The sequence below is a fragment of the Pezoporus occidentalis genome, unplaced genomic scaffold (genome assembly GCF_034315485.1).
Source record: "Pezoporus occidentalis ecotype Australia unplaced genomic scaffold, CSIRO_AGI_Poc_V1 ctg10, whole genome shotgun sequence".
NCBI lineage: Eukaryota > Metazoa > Chordata > Aves > Psittaciformes > Psittacidae > Pezoporus > Pezoporus occidentalis.
Window position 1 is genome coordinate 9,747,327 of NW_026912779.1, and position 10,174 is coordinate 9,757,500.

The 10,174-nt window shown below is 41.1% G+C and overlaps 1 long non-coding RNA gene across 1 annotated transcript in view; it reads left to right on the top strand.

Annotated features, from left to right (window-relative positions):
* Nucleotides 1–10,174, top strand: part of LOC134159920 (uncharacterized) — a 277,126-nt gene that overhangs the window by 106,993 nt on the left and 159,959 nt on the right. The window contains exon 5 of the long non-coding RNA XR_009963364.1: nt 4,166–4,383. This is a non-coding gene — a long non-coding RNA (uncharacterized LOC134159920). The remainder of the gene's footprint in view (nt 1–4,165; nt 4,384–10,174) is intronic.

A 10,174-nucleotide genomic window follows, 5' to 3' on the forward strand; every position in this document is an offset into this window, starting at 1 on the left:
GGAGCAGAAACCTTTCTTCCTTTTAGCTCCTGGTGTCTTCTGCCCTGGAATACAGACACTGGCCTGCACAAGTATTGGCTTGCATAATGCTGCTTCAGATAAAGGTCATAAATGGTCTTATTTGGAAATTAATTCAAATAAGAAAGAGAAGGAGCCAAAACCAAGCCTCTACTGGGCATGTTAATAATGTCATTTGTTTACAGAGTGTAAGATCACTGCTAGAGGACATCCTGAATCATTGGCTGTTGCTCTTAGTGTTTGCCCTTGGTTGTCCCTGTTGTGGGGGAAGCAAGTCCAAAGGTCAGAGAGACTCTGCTGGTCCAACACTGCCTGAAGACAGCTATTCATCTTCTGGAAACCCAGGCTGATATTTTGAAAGATCAGTGTTATGATTTTGATGCCTAAAAAAAAAAAAAATAGATGGGATTCACTTCATTCCATGGACTCATTCCAGTACAGTCATTTGGCACCGCAACCAGGAGGAATTAGTGCTGTAGTTCTTGAACACTAACCAGGAAAAAGGAGATGGTTGTAATGTCAGAAGCGTGTGGCAGCAGATCAGAACTGGTGTCTGGGGCTGTGACCACGGTGCGTGTGACAGGAAAGCCTGGCGGCATGCGTTCTGTCGTGCTTATTTCTTGCACATGTAAAATGTGTGTGGGGTGGGGTTTTGGGGTTTTCTGAGCAGTCTTCAATCCAGTGTTTACAGAAATATTCCCCACAGAAAACATATTTTGTTTAATGCTCCTCTTACACACAAAGGGTCTGGGAAGGCACAGCCAAAATGCAGTCTTTAGGAAAAGGCGTTTACTGTACAGCAGGCAGGGCTCCATGTAGAACGTATGCTGGATTTCAGCAGGTAGCAGGTAAAAGAGCAAACAAATAGGGAGCCATATTGTCAGCCATGCTGAAAAGTGCTCTGGTGCCCTTTCCTAGAGCATTTTCTCATCAACAACAACAAAATCAGATGTTTCTATCAGAAACATGAATAGCACAAACACATGGCTCTTGGCTCTTTCCTTCAGTAAGTAGCAGCAGCAATTAATTAGCTCTTGGAACATGTTGGATCTATAGAGAGAATATTAAAGCCTCACTTTTTTTTTTGAAGGATTAACAGTATTTCTGGGCAGTTCAGCAGCATCAATGATACATGCTTAATGTGTGGAAGAAGCTGGCATTCTGGCTTTGGCAGCAGGTACACAAAGGGTGTCTTCCCACAAGTTCAGTTGCATTCTTGGCTAAAGAGAACACATTTCACTTATTACAGTAAATAAAGCAGGTGATATTCAAACACTTTGCAAAGGTCTCCTGGGTGTAGCTATGGATAGTAGGTAGTATTTGTGCTCCATTTTGTATGCTTGTCAACAGCTGTTCGTGTCAGACGTCTTTTTTTTTGTTAATGCAGGTTGTCCTCAGGAAAGTAATGAAAAGGAGTGAGCATTGTCTCAGCTGCCATAAAGTGTTATGTTCTCTTTGGTATTAATCATCATTCTGAAGTTCATTAACTTTAATACACTTTAGTCTTTATATGTCATCAGTTGAACCCAAGCCTTCCAGATGAGTCATTTGCTATATGCTGGATTTGTGGGGGCAAGCTGATTTTTGAATATAGTGAACATTATGGATAGGCTTCTCCTTCTGCACTCTGTTCATCGCATTGAAATTGCATTTGTTAAACAGAGAAGGTGTTACGAGAGAGGCAGGGTTGTGACAGCCCAAAAGAAGAAGAGAAACCAACTGCAGAGGCAAGGTCCCTCATGGCATGATAGCGAGGGTGCCAGTGGGGTGGTGTAACAGCTCTGATTTTCCTTTTGCTCCAGTGCATAAATTGGGCATTGCCCTGTTGTGGCAAAATGAAGCGTGTAGTTGAGGAATGTCCCCAAAGCTTGCTTGCACCCAACCTGGGTTGTGCACAAAGCAATGCAGATGTATGGGCTTGAGCCCAAAAGTGAGTGTTAGTGAACACTGAGCAAGCTGGGGACCCCTGAGGGATGCCAGCAGAGCTCAGCTGGTATCCTCAGCAGCCTCCTTAGCACACCAGCTGCCTTGCCAATATCCTGTGCTGCCCAAAGATCACATCACAGGTTGATTTTGAGGAGGGACATAAGGCAGGATAATGCAGCCACTGACCTTGTGGACTTTTACAGGGAGCTCACCCAGTGCTAAGGGGCTGGCATGTCGCAGAAGGTGCTTGTGGAAGGTTTGACAAATAGGCGGTGAAGGCTGGCACTGTACATGGAGCAGAGGCAGGGGTTGGTGTACTGTGTATGAGATGAAAGATGAGGACAGGGCTAGGTCAGGAATAACACTGTATTTTGGGCAGTTGTCTTTTGCACTGTCCAGATTCCACATAATCAGTTTTTCCATCTCCTCCAGTAAACTGAAGGCATTTGTAATTCACGCTTTTAAACATTGCTGTCTATTTCTGCTACTTTATGGATTAAAAAAAAGCCCTGGACTTGTACACACAGAGGTATAATAGAAGAAAATAAAGATCCCTCCATAGCATCAGGTCATCACTCTTCTGGCTGCATGAAGCTCACCTATTGACAGGAATCATCTACCTCCAGCTGATCTTACTTCTCAGCCAAGGTCTGAAAGTCTGTCACCTCCTGTCATGATCTGTCATATAAACATCTCATGCAGTGTTAACCTAACAGTTAGAAAGATTTGTTGCAAGTCTGTTGGATCGTTTATTTGTTCTGTTTCTTAAACCACTTAATACAACGGGGGTGAATTTTCTTATAGGTTAAGGGCAGAGGCTGGGTCTTAATTTATCCCAGTAATCTGCCCAGGCTGTGTGCAGGAATCCTGCAGACTACATGAAAAGTGCTTGAGTCAGACCCTTCTCTGCTCAAGACTCAATAAGGGCATGAGTTGATCTAAACACATATATCTTCTGTTCAGGGGGGATAAAGGGAGGAGGAAAGAAATCAATGCTGTCTCTGGCTGAATTTCTAGTTGTGTTTCACAAGGCTGTTACTTGGCTCATCTCCTTCCCTCCAGACATTGCAGAATCGCCCTGCTGAATTCTCTCTGCATTGGACTGCCTGAATTTTTCTCAGAGAAAACAGGCTGGGCCTTTTCCTTTAGCTTCTGCTGCTTCTCTGTCTTGTTCTTGTCTGGCCTTCCACCCTTCCCCTCTTTTTTGCCTTCTCTAGGCTGTCACAAACTCTTGCCTCTTGATGTTCTGGCTGTTCCAAAGCCTTCCTCTCCTGGGCTCTGAGAGAGCAATTACACATGAATTGTTTTCCAAACCCTGAGAGCTGCAGTGTCCTGTTCTTGGCCCCAGAAAAAAAATATTGATTTGTACAGATTTTGCTGATTTGTATGGAGGCTTTAAAAGAAGGAAGAGGAAAAATGCCTGCTAAAAACCATCTTCATTCACATGAGCAAAAAGTGATTTGTGTGTGTAAGATTTGTAAAGGCTTCTTGGCAGAACTGGGAGAAATAAGCCATAGGTTGTTAAATAATCTTTAAGGTCCCTGTACTATGTTATGGCTTCAATTCAGAAAATACTTATATCACTACAACTGGTCTTAAACATCTTTGCATAACATAGTTTAAACTACTAAATTATTTTGGTTTTTAGACATAGTTTAATTATAGTGTAAAACTTAAACATAGTTATTTCCTCTTTTAAACAAGCTCTTGCTGGTTTTTGTTCTCTGAAGACTCTTTGCTGTCACTAAACAATTCCAACTAAAGCGCTGAAAGTGCTTTGACATACATTGTAATGATGATAAGAAATCACCATGTTCAAGGTCTGGAGAGAGTGAAGAGTGTGGTTATAGTTTTGAAACACCCAAATATTTTGCCTAAAACAAAACACCTAATCTTTGTACCACATCATGTATTGTATGGAAGAATCAATCAATCAGCTGTAAGGTCTCTTCTCCATTAAGTAGTTTGTCTTCAGTTCTTGGCTAGGTGAAGGGCCCAATAGGACACAGGTCCTATCCTCAGCTACATCACTGGGAACAAGACTGGGGCCAAAGTAATGTTTGAAAGGTTTTCTTTTATTTGTAGAACAAATGTTTTCACCCAACTGTAGCACAGTCAAACAGTGCGAAGGAAACATAACAATACCCCTGTCTATTTATCTGTGTTTTCATAAGGTCACCCATCACCATGGTATCCAAGTGTCTTTCTTCTTTCCTTTAAGGGTCCTGGTCAAGAGTTGAAAGTAAGGAAAAGAGAGGAAGGAAACCACAAAGAAAGAAGCATATGAAAAGTAAAAAAAAATACAGACCTGGAGGTAAACCTACACACTCAGAGGTAATTTGCCTTGAGGAGCAAGAACCCTTGAGACCTATGTGTAGACTGTGGAAAAAAGAATCTGTGAACAATAGTAAAGGCTATGAACGTGCTATCCTCTGACAGGTATGTAAACTTTAAGATTAAAATAACAGCTTCAAAAATCTTTCTGTCAGAGTGAGTTTGCTTTCGCTAGTCAGGGTTTCAGGGGAAGTATCACAAAGCCAATGTATATCAAGTGGAGATAGCAAAGGAAAATACTGTATGAAATTTCTAAACAGGTCAGTTCTTGAAGCACATTGTCTATAGCCTGACAAAGTTATCATGACATTAAAACAGGGTTATATAAAATAAAATCAGGTAAATAAGTATTAGAGCTGATAGATTTTTTTTCTGCATATGTTGAATGATCTCAAAGCAAATCTCATACTGAAGAAGGAAGAAAAAGAGTGAACCAGGAGGGGCACAAAATTAAAGTTGCCTTTTGTTTGGTTTTGTGTCAGTTATTGGTTTGATCGGAAAGTATTTTCACCGACAATTCTGACAATCCCAATAAGCATTCACTTTACAATTGGGAAGGGTTCCTTAATAGGCTTTTAAAGTTTTGTCTCAGTTTAGCAATATACTCTATCATGTTTTGGTTTGGGTTTTTTTTCCTATTGACGTTCATGGTGATACCAAGGAGAGATGGTGGGTATTTCAATCACACGTTTGTTACCCAGTCTCCCTCTGTGCATGCTATCCTGAAAACTGTGTTGTGAGAAACAGCCTTGTGTTTTAATGGTGTCAGTATGCAGTCGTCATACTGCTTATGGAGAGGAGGCGGGAGGGTGGGAGCAGCCAAGTGTCCTCACCTCTATCCCTGGAGTGGGAGCCCTAACTGCTGTGAGTATGCAAACCTTAGAGTTAAGAGACATCTGAAGAGGATGGTGATAATAAGGAGCTAAGTGTGTCTTGGTCATGTTTATTTTCCCAGTTTGATTAAATATAAATGTCTGAATATCAACTATTTGTATGCTAATCACATCCCTTCAACAAACACAAGCCACTAACGAAACTAATTTTTGTATACTACGAGATTTCTTGACCACAGAAAGCAGACATGATATATATAAAAGGAGTGAAATAATTCAGCATATGCTCATTGCTACTTCTTTAAACAGCAGCTTCCTCCTTCCGGAGACCTTCCTTGAGGTTTGCATATGACCACATGTAATGATGTGGTTTCTTTTCACTAGTAATAGCTTTCTGAGGCAGCAAGATGTGGTGCAAAATCTTACTACTCAATAAGTGGCATTCTACTGACCTAGTTACCCCAAAAGCTAATTGCTAGCTTGTATATTTGCCACACTTCCCAGCAGCACAGTAGACTTCATAAAGTGTCTAGCAAAAACTTTAGCTCCTGTCAGGCCATGTTCAGGTCAAGTATAAGGCCCACTGGAGTCAATGGCTGACTTACATTGTGAAGCGAAGTAGACTGAAAGGTCAAATTCTCAAAATCACCTCATGAACTCTGGCATTTACTTTGATAAATCTCATGTCTCCGTATGTAGCTACCAGTTCAACAAGCTACTTAGATCTATGACCAGCTTAGAAAGATGTGAGTCATTGCACTGACTTCAACATGGTGACTCACATCCTTCACCAGCGTCCTGTAAGCTGCCCCTCTGGGTTGGCCCTTTTGCTCCAACAGCCTGTTGAGAAGGCCTGTCTGCGGTTTCAGGTGTTTATTAAAGGCAAATGGGTCATGGTGATGGATTGTGTTTTGGCTGCCTGCTTGGAAAGTCTGACCCCAAATAATGACCCCAAATATTGGGATCTCTGTGTGGTTCTCTCCTATTTTATTCTACCAAGAATGTCACATGTAAAGGCATTATTAATTCAAGAGGAAGAACTTTTCCAGAAACTCCCCCCCCCCCCCCCCCCCCAAACTCTCAGGAGCAGTAAAATTGTTTCTTTCTTTTAATTGTTTTGTTCTTATTTCTATGCAGTGAACTTCGTCACAAGTCCAAAGAAGTGTTCACCATCATTCCTCAGACCCGCTATTTCTGCATGTACATCAGAGAATCGCAAAATTCAGAGATGAAAAAGTTCCTTTGCATTAGATCATCTCATCCCTGCCCTTCCTGACACAGGTTTTCTCTCCCTGTACAGTATATTCTCTAGCGCTTTGTCCAGTCTAGCTTTAAGTAGATTAAATATGGTACTTTCTCACTGCCCTGTCAGAAGCTGTTGGAGAGGCTTGGAGGTAATTGACACTGGCACCCTTTGAAGGTGTGTTGTGGACCTTACCACACTTGTCATTTGTATCCAAACACAGTGCTTTCCTCCAGCTGTCATGAGTATTGTGTGGCCATAATTCTTTCAGACCCATATACAGCCTGTGCTGAACAGTTATAACTAAGATGGAACAAAAGAAATGAAAATGTGGTTTTGGTTTCTTTTTGGCAGACAGTGTACATAGGGTTAATTCTTCTGAGCAGCCCAGAGGTGAAATAGTAAGGTGAAGGCCTCCAGAATACTTTGTTGATGAAAACTAGTGGTATTGAGATATGATGTGCTTGCCTGCACATGAAGCTTTTTCCTAGATAGAGAGGTATATTTTATAGACTTCAATTAATAACTACATTTGAAATATCAACTGTCTGCTCTTGTGACACGGAAAGCAGATTTAGCCAAAAGGTGACTGCTTTTGAAGAACACTGCTGATGATATACGCATTTAAGTGAAGCAGTAATAACGTTTGGAGTTTCCTTTTTCACTCAAGGAATCCACAAAGTGTTTCACTCCGTCCCTGCTCAAACTGTGCAGCTGCTTTGGGGTTGGGACATGCCTGTGACTTTGTGGCATGACGAAATATAGGACAGTCTAGACAAGAAGTCAGTAGTGGGCTGCTGGGCTCCTTGTATTTAGAGTCCAATTCCTGAACTGTTCTGTTTTTCCCAGAAGATGTTGATGCACCATCATGAACAGAAAACAAAGGGTATTAGGTAGTCTCTTGGTTTAAAGGGTTTCTTACTTCTCTCATCATAATAGAACCCCAATTTTTAATCCTACGAGCCATAGAACTATAAAGCCATGGATTTCTTAAGTACAATTCTCCATCCAGGTCATTGTCATTACTTATTTCTACCTCTTTCAGATAAAGGAATATTGTCCCTTGGTGTAGCCTCTTACTTGCTACTTTTACTCATATTGAAGGTTCTTGATGCAGATATTATTTGTAGCACTCTCACTGCTTGTCATTACTGCCTCTGAGTTCACAAATCCCACACCGAGATCACATAACATAGCCCAGCATTTCTTGGACATGTAGCACCACATTAAAATGTCATTTTAAGTAATTAATATTTTATTTATAAATACTTATAAATATTTATTATAAACAAGGCTTTAAGCAGCAGCTCATGAGAAAACAATCTATTACATTTGTATTAAAACATGTTCAAAAGTTTAATTGTAAGAGAGGCTATTCAGATGAACTGTAAAAAAATTCATAGCAGTGCGTTGCTTTGGCCAGTTCATGTCAGGCTGCCACGTTGAGATGGGAAGGTGGATTTCATTGTGTTCCACACTAAATCCAAGAAACCAACCTCCAGTGATTTAGGGAACAGCTATAAATACTCCATGTTCTTTTTTTTTTGTTCCATGTCTTATTTGGGCAATACTTCTGTTCATGACTGGGTCAAATGCTGCTCTTGAAATCCCCTGTATGACTCATGGCTGAGGAAGAGCTTTGCTGGATTTGACACATGAGGGTTTGTGCCTACTGGAAAGCTGCTGAAAATGGGGTTTGTCCTCCTGACTTCTGCTGTGGGCTTTATATTTAGTCCTGAAGGGACCCTCAGTCTGCTGATCCAGCAAATCAGAGATCTAGCTCCACTGGGGTCATCTTCTGTTTGGTAGGCATCCTTCCTTCCTTTCTTGTGACACACCACTTGAAGTAGTTTTATTCCCCTTTTTTGTGAAGTCTTTCTAGGAAAGCATGGAGGCATAGCTTTCTCAGGCTGTTCCCCCAAAACATTATTCCTTTTAGGAGAAGAATATATTTGGCTGAGACCCACCCCTTCATAATACAGGGCTTTAAATATGAATAACATAAAATAATAAAACAATCAAAATAATCGTCAGGACTGGTAACTGTTTTACACCTCTAACCAGAATGACCAACCATCTCTGATTAAGTATCCTACAGAAGCATTTAAATTCAGCAGGTTTAATAGTTCTTAACAACTCCCATTGATGGTATTATTTTTCATTGGGAAGAAAAATGGTTATTGCTCGCATTGACCTCTAGTAAATCTTGTCACCCAGCCCATACCCTGGTCCCGAAATATAATTAAAGCACTCTGTTTTGATAATAGTGACTTACAAAAGTGTAGGAACTAGTATTTACATTTTCCCTTTTTATTGCTCTTAAGTTTGGTATGAAAAGAAAGGTAATGCAACCAAATTACCTTAAATAGCCAGGACGGATTTATTTCTGTCTAGGAGTGTTGTAGTTTACATACATCAAATATATATATAACATATATATATGTATATGTTCTAGGATTACCGCAGTGTTTGATGGGCCTTTTATTTTTTTTCACTGTGGTGATTTTAGATTCGATCCACAGTGTAAGCACCTTCAGAGGACCACAGCAGTTGTTTTTACCCCACGTAAAAAAAAGTGTCTAAACAGATTAATAAAACTCAGGTTTGTAGCCATATATTTCTGAGAACTGCTGTTCATAATATTTTGTGTTGTTGTAGCAACATGCTCCTCATCTATATTTAGTTTAATAGCTGCTTTTTGGAATATTGCAAGCTAGTACAGTATATTATCAAGTGGTTTGAATGACATCATAACCTATGAGTGTCATCTCTTGTGGGTTATAAAATCCTCCCAAACCCTCCGTTTGTATTAATGGCTTGTAATATAATTTTAAACCAGGTATTATAGTTTACAGTGGAAGGATAAAAATCCTGGTCTGCCTCGTAGAGTGCACTGGGGGAAGAGGAGGGCAAAGCAAAGTGTCTTTCCCACCTTACTCATGTATGGACTGTTTGAGATGGGCAGTATGGTGCTTACTGGGCTTAGGCATTGTCAGTGGCCCAGGAGAAGTCTGTCAGTGTCTAGAGGGAATTTTAGGTAGTCCCTGGCCACACTCGAGAACTTGGTCTTGTGAAGAAGTTTGGGGCAGAATAAACTCATTGGCCACACACTGTCTTTGACATGTTGCCCTCCACGTATAAAAAGGCTGGAGAAACCTGCCACATGTTCTGTGCTTCCTGTTCTCCCCTGTGTTAGAGAATCCAATGACTTGCTAAAGATGCTGTATGTCACCTTGAACTAGCTCATCCCACCTTCTCTCTGTTGCTGAAGGTTTAGCTAATGAGTCATCTTGACTTCCGCTGTAGTCAGTGGAGAGAGATGGGTGTCCCTGGGGGGCAAGACATCCCACCCGGTGGACCCAAATGCATAAGACAGGGTATGTTTCTTGCTGGAGGTGTGTGCCTCTCGCCCCTGGTGATTGAGATACTACCTTAAGCTGAGTTGAGAGCCTCCCAACTAGTGCTGGTGAGTGGGATTAACCCTATGTCTTCATGCCAAATCCAGATGTTTTCGCAGGGAATGTGAAATAGCACCTTCAGTGATTTGATGGGAGTCCCTTGGTGGAATTCTGTCTGCTGTTTCTTATAGAGGAATATATTTCTGCTTCCTATAATCCTGTTTTATACAGGAAGACTCCATACAAGGTCATAGCAGTTGCTTGTCAGGGAATCTGTGGCAGGTATCTGTGTTCACTGAAGGGAAAAAGAAGTGGAAATCTCAGGGAGTGTTGTGAATCCAGAATTTAAGTCTATGCCTGTGTGGAAACTGTAAGTGTATGTGTGTCACTGGCCATTATTATGTCCCTATAGGGCTGCCTAG